This window comes from Plectrocnemia conspersa, unplaced genomic scaffold (genome assembly GCF_051122295.1).
Source record: "Plectrocnemia conspersa isolate PC_06_02 unplaced genomic scaffold, ASM5112229v1 ptg000010l, whole genome shotgun sequence".
NCBI classification, from domain to species: Eukaryota; Metazoa; Arthropoda; class Insecta; order Trichoptera; family Polycentropodidae; genus Plectrocnemia; species Plectrocnemia conspersa.
In genome coordinates, this window is record NW_028277174.1 from 23505413 (window position 1) to 23526962 (window position 21550).

Below are 21550 nucleotides of genomic sequence, written 5' to 3' on the forward strand. Positions count from 1 at the left end.
GTATAGTGATATATCAAAATATACAGGTGTTAATAAACATATTGTCTAGTAAACTATTGGTAAAAAATACGTAATATTAGTAACAATTCGCGGTTCTGTCGGGAAAGAAAGTGCATGTGAATATATATTTATTTATTTAAGCTAAAAAATACCCATCAACTGTATAAACACATATCCCATTTAATTAAAAAATAAATTTATACCCCAATGTATATGGAAATGAATACAAAAGTTATTTGTGTGCAAATGTTAATTTTTAATCATTTTATAAAAAATATATATTTTTATGGCGTAGCTTATTATATATAATACTACTCTCATTACTAATAAGTTGTTAACATACTTTGAGTATTTATTTAAGATATAGGCTTAATGCATATTAATGTATATTAATTTATTCAATTGAAATAAATTAAAACCATCGTTACCTAACAGGTTATACCAATGCGTCACAATGGTAAAAACAATATATTGTATTATTACAATACACAAATATTAGTAATAAAGAAAAATCATGAAATATTAAAATCAAATGATACTCCTCGTAATATAATCTAATAAACTTCTCAATAGTTTTCACCTGCGTCTTACTGGCTGCCAAGTCATACCCCCCCTTAGGGTTACCAAACCTTAAAATATTATAGATTCAGATTGTGGAATTCTGCGGAAAAAAAATGTTATAGAAGATACAAATAATTAAGTCGAGCATCTTCGAAGATCGTTTACGTGTATATAGAACTTTCACTTGCTCTCAAAAGTGATTTAAATATCTTTAGTGCAAATTTCTCTAGACAAAATTACCCACAGAGATCTGATGGCGAATGTGATTTATAAAATGATGCAGTATGTGTCATTTTCTTAATCTGATCTCATGATCAAATATATTTCGTATAAAAATAAATATCAACATCTTTGCTTCTAGTGTTCATCTTATCACATTTTTTGTCCTATAACTAATCATTATTATTATTTTTAGCTGTGAACATATGTGTAAGTACCTGTGTTTTTTGTATTTTATATCTAATTTATATATAATTACTAATAAATTTAAATGCTACCTTTACTGAAGTAAACTGCAATAAACTTATACAATTCTTTTAACATTTCAGTTAATTTACATATTTTATCTTTGCTTGTTATTGTTCGTCTATTTTTCTCTTGAACTCTTTTGTAAGGGAATTATTCTGCCACAATATTTTAAATGTGGACGCATAATGGCGTTATATAAAATATATATTTATTTTTGCATATTTAGTAAATGTGTATCTTCATATAATTTTATACAAAAGTATATATTGTAGAAAGAATTTTATTTATAATTAATATATAATTCAGAGTATTAAGTAAATTGTATTAAGAACCATAATTTTATTTCTTGACATTCAATTATCACTTTTACACCTTCTACAATATATTCAATATACTATCCAAGTATCTAATCCAATTTATATCCATTTAATTTTTAGTTTTCTTTCAGCTATGCATCTGAAAGAAAACTAAAAATAAGGTGAACATTTGAAAATACACGAATTCATTTGCAAGCTAAATTTCATAACACGCCATAAAAAAAATATAAAAATATATATATTAAATATATATTTTCATATTTTATATTACAGAAAAAGGAAAATTTAAATTAGCAATATATAAAATAAATGTTCCATAAAAAGAATTGTTTGTGCATTACTGTTGGACAGATTAGGTGCGAGCAAGCAGCACCGAGTAAGCATTGGTCAGAACCATAGAGTAAAGAATATCATATAATATAGAGCGGCCTATAGGAAGAAATTTAGCGTGCTTTAAAATATTATTCGCCTCGTCTCTAGATCATTCACCCTATTTAATTATTTATTTAAATGCGCATATCTCGCAAAATAATTCCCTGGTAAATAGCACCCCACATGTTATTCTGACTGCAATATCTAGATCAGTTGTGCTATTTTCTAATTTCAACTTTTAAGTTGAACTGAACAGTAACGCGCTGATAATCAATTACGTTCTATACTTCAATACGTGTTAATGAAACTGTTGAAGAAACTAAACAGCGATGTGCTGACGACCGATTACATGCTACCCCAATACGCGAAGACAACTATTGTAAATAGCCAATTATTGTAATAAATTTGTTTAAATCTATTCCGGGTGAAGCTGAGTATGATATAAAATGTAATTAATTAGAAACACCCATAATTATTATATTTACATAATGTTCGGAAAGCTGTTCTTTAGAAAGAGAACACTTAAGTACCCTTACTCAATATTAAGACGTCAACATTTTATAATAATAATAATAATAATAATAAAATTAACATAAAGTATGTCTTAATGAGTATAATGTATTCCAAATATGGCCAAAGTATGATAACGGTGGGTTAAAGGATGAATTATTATCAGGGTCTTTAAGCACAACTGATTTTTTAAAATCATTTGATTCAATACATACATATGGAGAGAACTGGATGGATACGGAAAATTGTGAGTTCTAATCGGTAGCAATGCAAAATCTAAACTGATTGCATTAAATATTATAATGAGCTATGTTTATCAATATATTTTGATCTTTTTAATATTTTTGTGGCCTATACAAATAAAAGTGTCTAAAGAGATACATTTATTTTAATATTATGAAATAGATTTCTAAGCAAAAAACAAAACATGTAATACATTGATATTTACTTTATTGTAACTGATGCAAATTAATCAGTTTTTTAATATCCGGTTGCATCGCTGTCAACGACAATCGAGGATTACCACAATTTACGACACCGATACGGTTGCAAGCTTTAAAGCTTACTAGCTTTTCTAACATCTAGATTCGACAAGATAAGACGTAGGAAATGCAATAAAATTTAAATTCGCCCTCTTCCAGAACTCTGGAAATTTATTTGCAACTTAACTACTAATTCAGAAAGAATCCTAATATATGAGCTTTCGTATCATATTATAGCTATATGATATTTTTATTTTAAATTTAATTTTTAAATTAAATACATTCTCACCAAATGGATATATAACGCATTCTAGAATAAAACCTTTATAAATGCTTAATATAAATAAAAAAATATCATCTTGCTATTCAATCGAAATAGTGGTAATCTCTTGCTATTTTTATCAAAATATATGTCACCCAAAAATTATACAATACTGTATACGTGAGAGTAGTTGCTTAAAATATTCCTCGCTCTTTTCTGTTTCGTCAAAAAAGGCAATCATAAATTCAAATTTTATTGTAATTTATTAAAATTTACTCTCATTCTAATTTTTTTGCAATTAATTATTTGTACGCAAAAATATAATTTGCGCATTATTCATTAGAAAACGATACATCCTCGATATCTGCCAACCATTGAAGTATCGCCATCGATTGTACAACCAATAAACATATAGATAGATTTTGCTTCGGTTTTGTTGTTTGTTCGAATGTTTTTCTTGTAATGCGTGTAAGATTTTTTGGCAGCTTAATATTATTATTGTTTTATAATTAATCTTGGGATCTGAACAGATGTATTTTTTGCCATCAATTCCTCGACCTTATTACAGATAGTAAATACACAAAACATAAATATATCAAATCACACTTTTATGTAATTATGAAAGTAGTTTTGATCAGAAAATTAAATTAAAAATATGTTGACTAAAGTTTTTCAGATGTCAGACAAAGATGGTTTAATTGAAAGTAGTAATCGATACTAACTACAATTAGTAGGCAATTGATATTATTATTAAAATAAAATTAAACCGTTTTTGTATAAAATATACATTAAAATATCTTATGCATGCAGTTTATATTGCTTAGATGCTCCTATACGAGTATATTATACGTTTTTACTTATTAGATTCTTTATGACTTTTAAAGCGTCCTTTAATGTCACAAATTATAATAAAATCAGTATATAAACGTAAATAAGTATGCCTGTATTATTTTTATATATTATAAAATATATGTATATTTATACTTTATAGCGTAATTTCAAATTTTACGTTAATAAAATTTGTAATCATAAACCTATCCGCATATTTTGTCAGTGAAAAGCGTAATATTTCTTCAAGGTATGTGATTTTAGTATGCATAATTAAATATAAAGCAAACGTATTTATTAAATCTCAAAATTATGGAAAATATGATTAAATATCAAATGCTTTATACTTTTGTAATAAGATATAAAATAATAATTATTTATAAAAAAATTTAAGCCGTTGTCTAATGAGTAATATTTATTTATAAATATACAATTAATTAGTCGAGTAAACTCGTTAAGCTAAAGTTTTATATATTTAATTTTTAATTAAGCTCTCATGTTGCATAAATGCAGATTTAGCCAACTAGTTCAAACTTAAATCTCATACCTAAAAGTTATCGAATGCATCGTTTGTGCAACGTCGTTTCATATAATAAACACAAAAGCCACAGACCTAGCTAATTGAAAAAGTTTACTGAATTTACAACATCCTGACTTAAATGTATATAAATGTATGTAAAACTATTGTGATAAATCATAAGTGCCCCAGGCGGGACCCTTTACAATGGGGCCGTTAACATAATGTAACGCCTTTACGTCGCAAATATATTATTATACAATGTGATGTGCTAAAATGATAGTATGTACAGTGAGATTTGCGAGATATATTTGTGGCGTTAAAAAGTGGTAATAATTCATAGAGCATGAGTCATAAATCCCGCTGGGGGGATTATAAAGTGATCAAGCTTTCCACGTTTGGCAAGCTGTTTTCCCCCGAGTTTTGATCGGCACTTAGAATCCCGATGAATAATTGCTGGGTGCGATTTGATGTATCGCTATACATTTCTTTTAGTCAAATGATAATATATATATATACTTTTACAGAATAATATAAAATATCTATAGCCTTAGCCAATCAAAAGATTATTCTATTTTAGCTACATTGAGTTATTATTTATAAATATTTTAACCTCACGATAGCATCTTTCAAATGCGTTCAATAAGATAAACATGGCAGTAAATTTTTCCATTCTTTGATAATACATATGGCAAAGCTAATTGAAAAGCTCTTTGAATCTATTATAATTTTATTTTATTGAAATAAAAATTATTATTATAAATAACTTTTTAACTTAGTTATGGTCACTGGACAATTTGCAGTTAATAAAATGTTTGCGGCTTACACAAATTCGAATACATTTTTATCAGCTAATAATTAAGTTTAATATCGGAATGAAAACAGAACCTTACATTTGAAAATTTGTCTAAATGCTGAAGTGATAATAAGTTATAAACTTGTAAGCAAGCACAATAAATCACAATAAGATCTTTATACGTTTCTGGGTAATATTTAATTAATGACATCAATTTCTGGTTTCGTCGATTATATAATTTCTCTTTAATCCCCCTTGAAATTTTGAGTTTAGTTCAGATTTGATATTTTTCAATTTTTTTAACAAAAATTTGAAGACAATTGTCAATAACAGCTGTTGCTACTTTTCAAAAACAATATAAAAAAACATTTTTAGATTATCTAAAAATGAAAATAGCACTAAATCATTTAGCATTCTGCCGATTTCAATGCGTATTTTATTCTTATTAGAGCTGGTTTTTAGATCACCATAACAAAGATAAATCCAGGGGCCGGTTAGAGTAATAAAAAATTGCAAAAAATTGTTGATCATTAAAATACTTTTGCTCTTCTGAAAAAAATATGCTTATTTTCAAACATCTGGCACGAACACCTTCAGAAAGGTTTCTTATCTAAGTGTCTTCTTTTATTACGTAAGCAAAAATATGACGAATTCGAGTGTTAAAAATTTGTAAAAAGTTTTTTGTCATTCCCAGACCCTTATTTAAACTTCCAAGAACTATGAATATTAGGCATGAACCCGCCTTTACTTATGCAAAATTATAAAAAAAGCAGGGGCTGTAAACCTTTAAAAAATATTCGTATAAATTTAATTTTGTATAATAAAAAATGCTTTATAATTTTTTCAAAAATTCATACTTTTTTTGGAGACATAAAAATTCTCGATTTTCATTTTTACTCGAGAAATTTTTGAGAAAAAACACTATGCACTAGGTTTTGCAAGCGGTGCCTGTGGTTCTAGTAGCCGCCGATAAGTACGCTGTTGTGATCTGATTTGATCTTTACCAACCTTCACTGCGGAACCACATGACCGTGTATATAACACAATACCAAAACCAGACTAGATATACTATTTCAAGGACTTTTTCGAACACAAATATATATAATACAAATAACTTTCCATTGGTTATAAAAATACAGTTGTGGCTTTGGGGATAAGACAGTCATATACATATATTTAATAAATGCGATATTTGATATTGCATTTTAATAATTATTTAATCTTTTTACATTAATAAGTCGACTGTTTCTTCACATAAATAAATAAAATTAAAATAGGATTAAATTATATAGCTCTTATTTTTAAAAAGTATACTTAGATGTAGTCAATTTTTCATATCATATAATACTGAAAAGCCAACAAGAGTAAATTATTTAAACGTTTGATCTCTTGACATGGTAAAAGTTATAATCTCGATTAACAGGTCGAAAAATCGTTAGAAAACTTTGCTGCCATTTATGTAAATTTATTTATTTAGAATGGCTTTGAAAATTCATTGTAAAGCAGGATTTCCTCGATTTTTTTATATTCACAAAGTGTGTTGCTTTTTATGTATAAAAATAACGGGAATTTAATACATAATTGCTTAACAATATTTCTGGCACACAGCCGGTAATTATCCAGGGTATTAACCCTACATAATCGTTATAATGGGGATTGAATGATAATGACTATCTTAATCCCATGTTTGCACTTTTATCATTTTATTTGTGCTCCAACTGATATTTGTATATGTTTACTTGACTAATTGACTTTTAAATCGTTTTTAAGCTGATCTTGACTTTAATTCTTCATTAGATAATTGTGAACCAAAAGTCTGGAAATTATTTACTACTTGTTTAAAATCCTTAGAATAGTAAACCAACACCAGTCACAGGGACATATTTATTTTTGTTAAAAAGTGATATATTATAATTGTAAAAAATGGATTAGCATTTTGATTTTTTTTCTTCTGTTGTAGTGAATTCTAAGTTCTTTTGTGGTATCCATTTCCGGTTAAGTGATACTGAATGACAATTATATTTGTTCAGCGTAAATGTAATATGGATTGGTTTAGTTTCTTGGACTTTTTGAGAGATGATCTTGCAATCTCCTCAATGCTATTTTTGGCTTAATATCAGTCGTCGGCAAATATAGCAATTTTTCTTGAGCTCGTTTGAGAAATATCTATCGTATATAACAAATATAGCATCGGTCCAAGAAAGCTACTCTGAGGCACACCCATTGATATTTAGTACAGTTTGTGTTTACTTCTCCGATTTTAATTTGAAAGTATCTATCTTTCTGGAAATATTGGATTATTAAGATGTGTAAAAACAGTTTCTTAATTTTCAGTAGACTATGGTGCCACACTTTGGCAAAAGCTTGGGTTATATCTAAGAATGCGACTGAGCAGTATTTTTTATTTTCAACGTCATCCATTAATATTTTTGCCAACATATGCAATTCTTCTAATATGGAATGCTCATTTCTAAAGCTAAATTATTAATTTGGTGAGAAATTAAGTTTCTCAATTGCCGGGTTAATTATTTTTAATAGTATTTTTTATAATATTTTTGACATAACTGGTAAGATAATTAGTTTTTAATTGGGTTAAAAAGAAGTTTAATATAATTACTGAGTTGAATTTGGTCATTATTTTGATGATTTTCACCAGAAATTCATTAGCACATTTTCCGCTTATTAGGTCATATTCCGGTATCTTCTTAGCATTTATATTATTTTCTATTTTGTATGATATTTTACTAATTTTATTAGGATTTTTTAAATTTGTTTTCCTATACTAAGAGGTGCATTTAAAAAATCGTCAATTTCATTCACTGTTCTGATTATTTTCACAAGTGTCTCCCTTGGGAAATGATTTAAATGTGATCATCGAAAGGTTTAGCTTTTTATCTATTGTCGCTGACCCTTTTTCCATTATTAAGTCTGATTAGGGGAGAGAATTGTTGAGGGTTTCTTATTCTCTTTGTTATCTTCCAAAGCGAGTATCTTTGGTACTGCTTGTGGCTGACTGTGATGATCAGGCTGAACCAAAACCAGAAAAATTAAAAATGAGAAAGATTTGAAATAAATCGTTAGTGTACTCTACTATTTAAAACTCCCAGTCTGTGGTGCGATTGTCCATGACTTTGAATTTCCTGGATTTATCCGGTAGACCTTGACATATTATTTATCAAGGAACATATTTTTATTTTATGGTTTGTCGTTCAGTAAGACGCGGTAGTGTTTGGAGTACTTTTTATTCGTTAAGTGGTGGTAAATCATTGGTCAAGGTAATCAGAGTTATTTATTAATTGGCTGCAGGGGTTTATGCGGGCTAATTTGCGTCTAAGGATAATACGTTTAAACCAATGTTTTAATGTTTTGATTTTATTATATGGTCATTTTTTTTTTCAACAGTTTTGGTATACACTCAAAAATATTGTTTCAGAAAAATATTCTGTTATTTATTATTTAGGACTTTTACGCTCAAATAGCATTCTATATGGCTATTGCCATTATAAGTTATACAATTTGAAAACGTATAAAAATACAATTCGAATTGTCGTTGCGGTTTCACATTGTGGCTTTTGTATGAACATGAAAGCATTAATGTATCTGATATCAGATGTATACAGAAAATCATAATAATAGGTATATTGTACAACTGAAAGAATTTATTGCATATTAAGTGTTAAACATTTAACAGAGGTATGCTTTGATCTTGTGATGTATGAATAATTTTGTATCATCATTAACATTTTGCGCTTATGTAATTTTTTAAATTGGTTGCTCGGAGTATTAATGTTTTTATAATAAATATAATGCTGGGCTATTTAAATATTTTTAATGCATATTAAATACGCTTTGTGTTATTTTAATATGATTTTATACTTAAGAGATAAATTATTATATTTATCATCTTGTACATAATAGTATATTACAAACAATAGGGATATTGAATTCCTTTTGTATTATTTCCCGATCTTTAATTATTTTAATAAACTAGTAATAATTAAATTCTAAGCTTGTTAAATTGACGTAAACAACTCTGGCTTATAAAGATTTTATATATCTAATATACATAAATATATTTTTAAGCGACCATCCATAATCCTCACGTTGCAATTAGCCCGTACAAAATCCGTCAAAAGAGTCATAAAGTGATGATTTATTGTCTCTTACATTAAAAAACGGCATTTTAGCGGTATGGATAAAAGGAATAAAAAAAGTGTATCTCCTTCACGAAAACTGTTTTTCGAGAAAGTAGTGGAACTAGGCAAATTCCATTGTTGCTGTATTTATGCAACCCAGAACAAAAACGCATGTTTAATTAGCTAAAATTGTATCATTGTTGAGCTCTTCTTTTTTATCTGATAATTTATATGCTTTAGCACTGTCACTTGAACTTTAAAAGTATGCCAAATCGATATAGATGTCACATTCAACTCAAAAGAAAAGCATATACAATTTGTATTAACTGCCGGGGCTCGAGCCCGCAACCTCAGAGCTACGGATTACACTATTTCGTTCTTAAATAAATATGTCGGGTTGCTCAATTAAACCACTTCTTTATTTACATATGGAGAGATTAACTAATGACCATCATGAAAAGGTCAGTTTGGCATGTGATAAAGCGTTTTAACCATCTAATAAAAAATGGGACACTCTTGTAGAAACTGTTTAGCATATTAAGTTATAAAATATCCGTTATAAATCAAAGAGGATTAAAATATTCATCGCATTGATTCATTAAAAAAAAAAATCCGCCACCTTTTTATACGTTCGTCCCACCGAAAGATAGATTCAAAATTCCACATTGATATAAAAATGAAAACGCAGGTAATCAGGAATCACTTGCACAACCAAGAATCTTTTTAGGACCTACCGTAGACACTTCGTCAGAGAGTTCTTTTGAGACCGATTAAGGATTTTTTCTACTGACATTTACACTTGAAATTCTAGGAGTTCAAGATTTCAAACTTTAAGAGCTCCCAAATTTGACTGAAATCAAAAGAAGCCTAACTTAACCTTAGACCAGAAAAGATAGCAGAAGCCACCGATTCTCTCTTCGCATCCACTGGTCAAGTTCAAGATTTAACCCGCATCAAAAATCCTTGGAGAATTCGCACGTACTCACCGACAATTTTTGCACAATGAATTAAAGAATAACAATAAATTTTATACTAGCAACATAAACTTCCTGATCCTAAGGCCGGTTTCACACGTGCCGGGTGCATTTGCCCGGCACCGGGCCGGCGCCGTGTAGTGGGGATGGTGTTGTATGGGCTAGTACCTATCATTTCAGACGTGCCGGACAAATCTACCCGGCGCCGGCTCGGCGCTGGCTGCCGGGTTGTCGCCGGCCGCGCTCACTAAACTGTCCGGCGCCGGGTACCGAATTGAGTGTGGTGGGGGTAAAACTTAAACATGAACCGGGCCGTTGACAGTGATTGTGGTATCTTGTAATAAAATATAATATATATTCCTCGTGTTTAGGCAATAGCGGAAGAAATAGACCTCGAAATTTTAATTATATTAATGTAATCTCTTTTAATTATCTTAGTAGAATACATACAAAAATAAAAAAAATAACGCGAAATGTGTGGAAAGACTTATGTGAAGCCGTTAATCCTAAATTACTGGCACCAGTTGACGGGGTATAGGTCGGGTTGGGAAGAAACCGGCCAGAAACCGGCCAGAGACCGGCTACGTGTGAAAGCTTTGTAAACGGCGCCGGCCCGGTGCCGGGAAAATCCACCCGGCACGTGTGAAACCGGCCTAAGGCTTATAAAATATAAACACAATATCAAATACAGTCATACAATCAAGCATACATATGTATATTCGATCCGATTAATTTAGTTAAAATTAATTTCGAATTCAAGAGCTTTCAAACATTTCCATGCAGCGAGCGATATTATAATTATTAAATAATTTCCAAGGAAAATTATACATAATATTCAGCGGCTTTATTCTGAAGGTTCACATGTGTTTCACATCGCATACGCGTGACGTCAGATAGACACGTAGGTTTAATTATTAAAGTCTTCTCTAGGCATCTAAGCCATTATCTCTAACAATGGCTTGTGTTTAAAGCCAATTATCGTTTAAACTCATCTTCCGCAAAATGTGTTGGAAATTTGTAAACCGTTTTACAGATATTGGATTTTCTAAAGTTCTTATACTTTTTATTTCTGACTTGCAATCTTGCTTGTACGTGTGTAAACTGATGTTATATCACAATCAGGTCACGTTTGAAGTACACCAGCACAAGACATTTGTGTGCATATGCTCTGAAATAACAAAGCCTGGAAAGTATACAAGTGCCTATGGAAAAAGGGTTAATGACAATGTTCTCATTTGTTAAATTATTCTATATGATAATATGTAATGCTTTATCCGATTTGTATAATTACTATTTGCATATTTTATAATTAAGGATTAAAGCTACATATTACATAAACATATTTACTCTAATTATACTTTTGTTTGTACAGAAATGTTGTTGTATACTTGAGACGAAAATATCTAAAGTTCGAATTACATACTCAACCAGCTTGGGTTTGAATTCTATATGGACCATAGCGTTTTTTAATATTATTATATCTGGAAGATTCTGATCGATTATAATATATAAGTTTACCTAGATTTTTCTGATCTCATGGTTGAATTTCATGAAGAATAATTAAAAATAAAATTATGAATATCAATATAATTCAGTCGATAAATACTAGTTTAAGTTGAAAAATAATTGCTTATACTTTTGTATATAAAAAAAGCTTTATGTTTATATATTCTATCCAAATATAATATAAAAAGGGAAGTCAAATAAAAATACCAAATTTCTATTCAATATAGAATTAAATAAAAATCAAACCTGATCCGCGGAATATTTACATAACCTTTAGGCTTTTTATGTAAACATTGGTGCAAATTCATTAAAATACATAGCTTTTAAAACTTTTAATGGATTACGAAAATCAAACAAAAATAAATACATAGTAATATAATATTTTTTTAACGAACTCGTATAAAGTTGTCATATAATAATACAGTAAAATTTATGTTTTTTATTTGTGAAATTCTAAATGAATGTTTTTAGCTCATGAGAAGTAAAAAAAAAGAAAATATAAATTATGCATTGTACATTTTGATTTAATTTCATTTTAATAATAAGTATATATAGAAATCTCTAATGATAATGATTAATTTATTACAAATAATCGTTATTTGAATCGTTCTTAAAGTTATCGTGCAAGAGCAAAAGTTTATAGTTTTTCATACCAATTTATTGTTTAAATAGCGTAGGTAAACTATTTTCGAAAATTGTCACGTACGGCGGATGTTTAGAAGAAAATCTGTATATTTCTAATCCGTATAGGATCGGGAACCCTACCCACAATCATATTAAGTAAACTGGCTTAAAATACAACTCGAAACTAGATTACACAGAAATCCAATAAGGCATCGATACACAACTTAGTATGGAGCAAAGGATAATGTAATTTGCTAATATTTCCATGGTTATTTTGTTACATGTATATATAAAAATAATATATATTTAAATTTTGAAACTAACTTTATTTATAATGTTACTCTTAGAAGGGTTTAATGTAATGTTTCATATACAGTCTCTGAATTTGTGCTACTGTGCACTTTACTGTGCAAATTCCCATTGGACTCAATTGCCGAATTAGGTTCACAAAATCCGACATTTCTCTCTACAAAATAAATGATTTAACATTTTTTCTCTTGCGCACGAAACTCTTGACTAAATCACAATGTTCAGCGTTGAGTTTTGTTTTTCAGTAAAAACGTTTTCATTAAAGGGTAAAAAAAATATATGCACTTGGTATGCAAGAGGGTGCACGTTTTCCCAGGAAAAATATTAGAAAAATTACATAGAAAATTTCAACGCTAAGCGATAAAACACCATTTGGTGCAACGAAAAAGTAATTTTGAGTCAGAGATATTGCTGAATAATCACCGAAGGTAAAGTTAGTTATTTAAATAAAAGTTTAAGGGTACTTGCAATTCATTTTAATTTAAAACTACTCTCGTGTGATTAAAGCTTGTAATGTGGTTGAAAGCGCAGTTTTTATGTGGGTTAATATATAAACAGCATTTTTGCGTTGCTGTTTTTTTTTTATAAAAAAATTGACTGCCATTACTTTCATACACGATACTTTTGACGACGTATTTTTATGTGAGGAGATCAGGTAGTATTAATTAATCTATGACGCAACGTAAAAATAGGTATTAATTTATGATTATTATTCATGAAGAGCATAGATTTTATTATTTTAAACAATTTAATTAATTCTAATTAATTATTAAAATAAATATCCATGTTAATTAAATACCATTTAAATCGAGCCATAAAGCTTAAGAGATGATGCCAGTTGTAGCACGTTCATTTGAATCAATTAGAAAGATAATGGACAAATAGGAAGCTAGCAATTATCAAGTTAAATTTTTAATTACATAAAATGTATTGAAAATTAATTTTCATCCATCAAATAATTTATAATATTTGCCCTAATAGCCTTGCCTTTGATATTACAATATATCAATTTAATTAAGTAATTAATGCTTTTCTTATCTTTCATCTATATATATATATGCTGCAGAGACATAATTCCACAAAAAAATGTTTAGCCATTAAATGGAAGAGTGTAACAAAACGCTAGTCGGTATATTATCAATATATTATAAAAATATGTAATAATAAAAAGCAATATGGCGATTGAATCCAATACTGAAATAACAGAATTTTGTTTTAATTATTAGTCGCATGCCTAATAATAAAGTTATTTTACTTTTTGAGACCAACGATTTTGACTTTGCAGACAAAATATGTAGATACCTGAAAAGTTGGTACTAAGTAAAATTTACTTACTTAAAGTAGTAGTGATTGTATTTAGTAGACTAAGTGCTGGTGTAAAGATATTGGATTCTAAAGAATATTTTAATAGTTATTTATTTTGTGGTTAATATGACAAATAAGGCCTTTATCTAAAATTAGATCAATATATATTTTTTGTAATTAGTTTCCGTTTTTCTTTAAAATCAATTTGCTTAAAAAAAATTTTAGCACCCGCCTTTCAGGGGGGTAGTTGAAGCCAGGAATAGTAAAGATTGCAGACGAGTTCTCCGAAAATAATATAACTGTATATAGTTCTGACGACTGATTAATGACCCTTTATTACGTTAATTGCTTAATATTAAATTTGATACGTGTGTATAAATATTTATTTTTAGGTTGAGAATAAATATTTTTATTAATAAATGTCCAAAAATAGTAAAAATTAGCACAAAAAGTTGTGAATATCGCTATAAATTTGTAAGCAATAAAGACATTGAGAGTTTCTGAGGTCCAGAAAGAAAATAAGAGCTATAAATTGCTCTCTTTAATTGCCAATTATGCTCATTACACTCGCAAAAGTTCTAAAAAATATTTAGAAACATCAGAAATAGGTAAAAAAAAAGGCAGTTTTTGAGATCATAACATCCACAAAATACAAAAAAATCTTAACAGTGTTGTTTTATATACAACTTGATTGCCTATTTTTAAGCAAAACACTTTTTAAATGCGTTCTAACTGAGCACAAAAAATCACAATAAAGACTATAAATTTGCACTCAAAGTATTTTTTAATAGATTATAAAGCTTATTTATGCGTATTTTAAGGTCAAGAAGTCGCATGGAATCGTTAAGTTTTGTGACAAAATGCGCTTTTTAAAGCTTATCACACACACAACAGATCTAGAAATGGCAAAATCAGGCACGAAAAAACAATTGATTTTAGAGTACGCTCGGGATAAGGATGCCGGTTTGTTATTGTGTGCGTGTACATGTATATGAGAGGGAGAAGCGATGTAACGTGTACTTCGTTGTCTCGCTTTCTCTTTAAAGTGCAGTGTGGCACAGAAGTTCGATCTTCTCTAGTGCTTTATTTTAAATAATTTTGTGTTGATATTGGTTTAACCCAGATATGCCCACTGTCCCATGGGTAGGTCACTAAACTCGTGCCACTGTTTTTTATTTATAAATGAAATTTTAAGAGAACAAAATTTCTTGGGCATATCTGGGTTAATTGATATCAAAGCTTCAAATATACACTGTAAGTTATTCGTTCTCTTACCCGTGGATTAAAATATTTTAATTATTTTTCCATTAATCCGTACGTTTTTTTATACTATTCTTTGTAAGGCTTAAAAAGTTATTATTCTTATCGTTGCACCAATGATAATTTTTTAATTTATTCAATGGACTCTAATGACTTAATAGAGTCATCGAGCCATTAAACAATCTGCGAATAATTTCTTTCTCCATTTTATATCTTTTTGCTTTTGAAGAATAGCTAAAGACTTTATTATTTTTTTGACTAGTGAAAGATTTTGAATTTTGCAAATATTTAATTAATGACATCAATGTCTGGTTTCTTCGATTGTATAATATATTTTTAATTGTCCGTTGAAATTTCCAACTTAGCTCAGATGTATGTATGTTAAGTAAACATATATTTTCTTTTAAAATAAAAAAAATAAATATTCTGAGTGAAATTGTTTTGAGCCACACAGTTCACGCACACAATAACAAACCGGAATCCTTATCCCGAGCGTACTCTACTACAGTTTTTGGCCCATAACTCAAGTTAGAGACCCCAAATAACAGCAAAAATGAGCACAAAATATGATAATGGCCACCATTTTGAAGACTAAGGAATTTTTAATTTGTTTTGAGGTATTTAAAGAGTGTTTAAAGCCTTAAAAGTGACATATGTGAGGCTGTAACTTTGTCGCTTTTCCAGCGTTTTTGTGCTCATCACATCGTAAAAGACCAACAAAATGTTTAGAAACGTCAGAAATATGTACAAAAGTGACGTATTTGACTATCTAGCTGTTGTTTCTACAACAGTTTTAAAGTGAAAATGTGAAAAAGTAGCAAAAATTCACGATGATGTGAAAAAACACGTATAATTTTTAATTCAAATAAACTTAGTATAACAAAATAAAACCATTTTTAAGTTTACAATATAATACAAACTTGCGACTCAAAATAATAAATAAAATGAGAATGCACATCTGTTTTTTAGATAAGCGTATAAATATTGTCAATACTATATATAAATGTACCTTTCCGAAAGTGCGAAAAATGAATTCTAAGAAGTTCGGTCATAGCAGGTACAACGATAAGTTATTTCAAATTAAATTAACTTTGAAGTACGAAAACAAACAAAACTTATCGATTTTGTAACAAATAGTGGAAAAATATTTTTATAAAATCGATTGGTGTTGATTGGTCCCTCTCGCAATTTCAGGTCGTCAAAAATATATGTTTTGTTTGTGACACAATTTTTATTATAAGATATACAGTTTTCATTAATTAAACCCTAACATAGAAAGAAAAAGTGCGCATCTAATTATATTCCTTTTTAGAGTGTCTCATCAGAGGATTTTTGATATAAAAAAATACTTAGTAGTATAAAGCATACATCAAGTTTCATTGTATTAGCTGTTTATACATGATTTATATTAAGTTAAAATTTATAATAATTGCTACTGTTATATTCTACTTATTCAATGCCAGTGTTAAAGCCTTAAATGTAACATTATACCCTGCATAAAACCCTAGATATGTCACGTCATACGTGACGTTCCGGTACTAGGAATTCATCAATCAAATCTCAAGTGTTGCGCCGCAAAGACTAATGAGCTCCCACACCAACGATATTCAATTTCATACCAATAATAATTGTGAATACTTGAACCCCAGGGATTGACCCGTACTCTGTTATACACTCTAAGCGCGGAACCTCTAAGCTTTCACCTAAATTTAATGACTTTCGACCGAAATATTGTTACGCCATTACACCGGCGAGTCAACCCCAATTTGCCTTTCAATTATTCATAACTAGGATTTATCGTGCGAAATTCGCTCGCCATAACTAAACTTGTATCAATGGTGAATGTTATGCGGTGCGCGCTTTAGCTTAGAGATTTAGGTTGACTCGTTGAAGCGTTGTTCGTATAAAGGTTCATTTATATACATAAGTGTACATCTGGATATATGTTCGCATGTATTGAAACATTAGTTTAATTTTGATGTTAGTTAATAGCGGTGATCGGACGCCTGAGGGCTTAGATATTCTAAAACAGTTCGTATGTAAATAATTTATTAAGTTATATTGTAAATATTTAAGAAACCCAACTCAATATGGATCAACTTTATATTAAAATATCATATTCATATATTTAGTGACTTTTGCGATATATAAAAATCTATTAACGGTACATATAATTAAAGTGATAATGTAATATATATATATATATATCTAACACTATAAAAGATCATAAAGTACTTATAATATATATTATATATAAGAGATTTTTTCTCAGTTGAAAACACCGCTGTTTCCGTTAGAGATTATCAGGCAGTAGTGCTTGCAATGTGTGTTTAAAATTATGTTCTTTATATTTTTTTACAAAATGTTAGAATATAATCTTTTTAATGCATTGCGCGATAAATCAACATTATAAAGAATAAATGTTTTTATCGGTAAAGCGTTTGATGCCGAAAAAGAAAACAGGCACGAGACTTTTATGACTTCTGTGAAAAAAAGAATAATAGGTTCTATGAAACTTGACTTGTTCCAAAAACAATCCCAAAACATATTTCAGACTTTGTGTTTTTTTTCCGAATACATCTCGTAAATTACACACTAACTTAAATACAAATATGACTTAAATTCTAAATTAATGATAGCAAAAATACAGCATGAAAGTTTATTTAAGGTATTTACCGTTGACATGTGACACAGGAAAAATATAATTCCAACCCCCATCAATGCCATTTATAATCCCTCGTTTATATTTTCGCTTCGCCGCGGCAAGACTAGAGGCGGAAAGCATATGTGATTGAAATAAGCTAGTATTTATTATTTTTGTAGAATTATAAGCTTAATTTTTCCACTTTTTTTGATGTACGAGCTCGACTTAGTGTCTGATAAAATATTAAAAATTAATAGGATCCAACACATTAATGGCAAAACATCAATTTTTTTATCCGGACCGATTTTATGCATATAAATATTTTTTGTGTGATAATTTAGCTGTAATTTCAATATAATATATTTTTCTTGTGAAACATTAAGTTGTATATTAAGCCAATACTTTAGAACGACTAATTACAGAAAAGTGCTGTTTTTTTTTCAATACGAATTGACGTTCCCCACTAAGACAGGTCAGAAACGGCCACTTTGAGGATAACCCTAGTATAAACTTTGAATGAATTAGTATGAATTTTTATTTATAAAATTGTGCTTTTATTAAAAAACCTGCCCCAGCTGCAGTGACATCTATTGGTTATACATTTTATTAAAGATTTATAATTATTAATGTAGATGTCACCGATTCTCAGACTTTTAGTTTGGTGGTTAATACTTGTAGGTATTCATTATATCTGATTGACATACTCAGTTGAAATAGATTTTTCTCGTTGTAACGCATTGGGCTTTATGCCTGTCAGGTTATAACGGAAGATTTATTAAAAAAAAAGTGTAATAATATTGCTATTAACCTAAGAAATACGCCTAGCACACATGAAATGAACCATCGATTCAAAAGGAATAGTAACGCTTTTTGATAAAAGTAAATTAAATTTATACAGTTAGAAGCAGCAAAAATGTCTTAAAGCAATTTGTAAGCAAATGCTCCGGGGTGATTCTTATATTCCGGAATGGAAGTTACCAACTTCATCGACGGTGGATTATTACCTTTTATAAATTTGCTTTCTCTCCTTCAATGAAAAAGTACATGAGTTCAAATTTTGACTGCATTTAATTGATGTTTCTGCAGCGTTTTTGCCACCAGAATAAAATATATTTTTTTGATCAATTAAATCAACGAGATTTTTCAAATAAAATTATATTAAATAACTGGTCCAGGTGGTTTAACAAAATAATACTGTTGGGTGAAATGCACTGAAAATTAACTGTAGTTACTGCCTAGCAAATCACGAATCCTGATCGCACGAGTGATGAAAATAAACTTCGTTTGTGTAATGTGCGGGCCACACCTTTCGACGGCCTCTCAAAGTTCATGGAAATATTCGAAGGTAAAGATGATGCTATAATATAACACAAATTGTGACAGGAGACAAGACGTGGGTTCACCATTCAACTCCAGAAGACTTCAGTGGAAAGTGCTGACAAGAAGGCAAAAGTGGAACACTCCGCCGGAAAAATCATGGTAATTTATAAGTTTTTTTTTAAAATTAGCATGTGAAATACTAGTAATTATATTTAATAAAATCAATACATAATTATACAAAAATAAAATCGAGAAACTTACTATTAGTTCGTCAAGTATGAAATATCAGATATCTAGTTTCGAATAAAAAATTTGCGTCTTAAATATCAGTTTTAAAATTTAACGGTAGCTATGCAGTTAAAAAACTCGTGAAAGGTATTATCTACAACTTATTTGAAATTAAAATATTTTGCTTTTCAAGAAGTGCTCCAGTGAATGAAAAAAGTGGTAGTGAATTGGTGCTGGTCTGGTAAATATATATATAGAGCGACTCTGTGGTAATTGCAGGAAGATTCCAGTTTACCTTATTGGTTAATTTTAAATTATTCAATATTATTATTCACCTTAGACTTACATCACACAAGTGGCTCATTTTCAAGATTAAAATTCCAAGAATATAATTCTTTAAGCCATTGAACTTTTAATTAGACACATCTTCGACAAATAGGTCAATGAAATTTCAAGTTGCTTGCGTTGCATCGGTTTCACGACGGAACTCGTGAAATAATACAAAAATAACACTTTTATCCATGGTCTCATAAGTATTGATTTGAGATAAATACAATTCCAAAGGTAATTATAAACTAAAATGTGTGTTTTAAAATATTGAAATGCACCTTCAATGAATGTCAGAGATATCAACTCGCAAACTTAATACTAAAGAAATCGAACCACTAATACTTATATTTTAATTTAACTTTTAACTGTCTGGATTTCATTTTGAGCTTTTATTATCAAAGGATGCACTGCAAAATGGGCTTTTAGAATTAAAATAACACCTCTGTGGCTTTTTCTGTCACTATTATTTATTTTCATTAAAACGGTGGATATGTACACTGCAATAATCTTAATATTAGATGGATTTATTTAATATATAATAATTTGTTTATTAATAAAATGTATATTAGATTATTAATTATATTTTTGGGATCTAAAAACCACGCTATTTAATATTATTTTATATTTTCGTTCAATGTGTAATTTATCAAATATATGTACCTACTACCTTCTTTTACATCTACCTTCACCGATTTCGGTGAAGTAGATATAAAAGAAAATTAAATTAAAACAACGCGAAACTCATTCAAGATTTTGTTATGAATTTCATTGAAATATTTAAAAAAAAGCTATTTAATTTTATTTTATTTCAGCAATATAAATTTAGTAAAAAATAGCATTAAGCTTCAATGTCAGAATTTATCGATCTAAATTGTGTATGGTATTCATTTAATATAACAACTACTTTTAAACTGGCCAGATATATCTAAAAGATTTTTTAATTGGTAAAATTTAATTAACACGTGCAAATGTAAACACAGAAATAAAGATCTAACTAAATAATAAATTTGTTGAAAATTTCTATTACAGAAAAACATGAGCTTTATTATAAATTAAAAAAGCCTTGCAAATATTATAAGTAATCTTTTGATAAAATAAATAAAAGGAAAGAGATAAAATTTATCTACTGCAGGGAATGCAGTATAAAAATTTAACTTCAGAATAATATTAATAAATATACTATTAATATAATATGTACAAAATGTCATTATTAAATAAACAACTAAAGTAACCGTGACTTACAAACTTAACCATTATATAATATAAAATCGGCTTAAATGTGCAGTCTTAAGCTTTGGATTTAAAGTATTTACTTGTTAAAATTGCAACATTGTCTAATATTTTAAAGGATTATTTAAGTCATCTCAAATGTTGCTATCTTAATATTTTCACAAATTTACGTGAAAGAAGCTTAAGCGAGTTATTATTATTAATTAAAACATTTAAGATCTATGAAGTTCGTTGAATATTATTTTGTTAAAAATATAAGCTTAAAAGTTAAAGCCATAAAAGCGTAATTAAATAGTTATTCTGCTTTTACATGTAAATAATCTTGTTTATTGTGTGTACAAAATATATATATAAACATTCGTTATATCATTTTTAATTTAATATTATTTGTTATATATTTTTAAAATTGCCTATAGAATATATAGAACATAAGATATAGGGTGATCCACTTTTAGAATAACTTGTTTGAAGCTTACGTAATAAAATTTCAATTAGCAAGAATTTTTACATGTAAAATTTTTAAACAATAAAAATTATGTTGTATATTTAAAAACCTAATGATATATTTACA

General features: G+C 28.6%; 2 protein-coding genes across 2 annotated transcripts in view; both read left to right on the top strand.

The window, feature by feature from the left end:
- LOC148231080 (uncharacterized) overlaps positions 1-21550 on the top strand; it is a 185317-nt gene that overhangs the window by 40026 nt on the left and 123741 nt on the right. The window lies entirely within an intron of this gene.
- LOC148231082 (junctional adhesion molecule 2A-like) overlaps positions 1-21550 on the top strand; it is a 314013-nt gene that overhangs the window by 20522 nt on the left and 271941 nt on the right. The gene's annotated exons all lie outside the window — the stretch shown is intronic.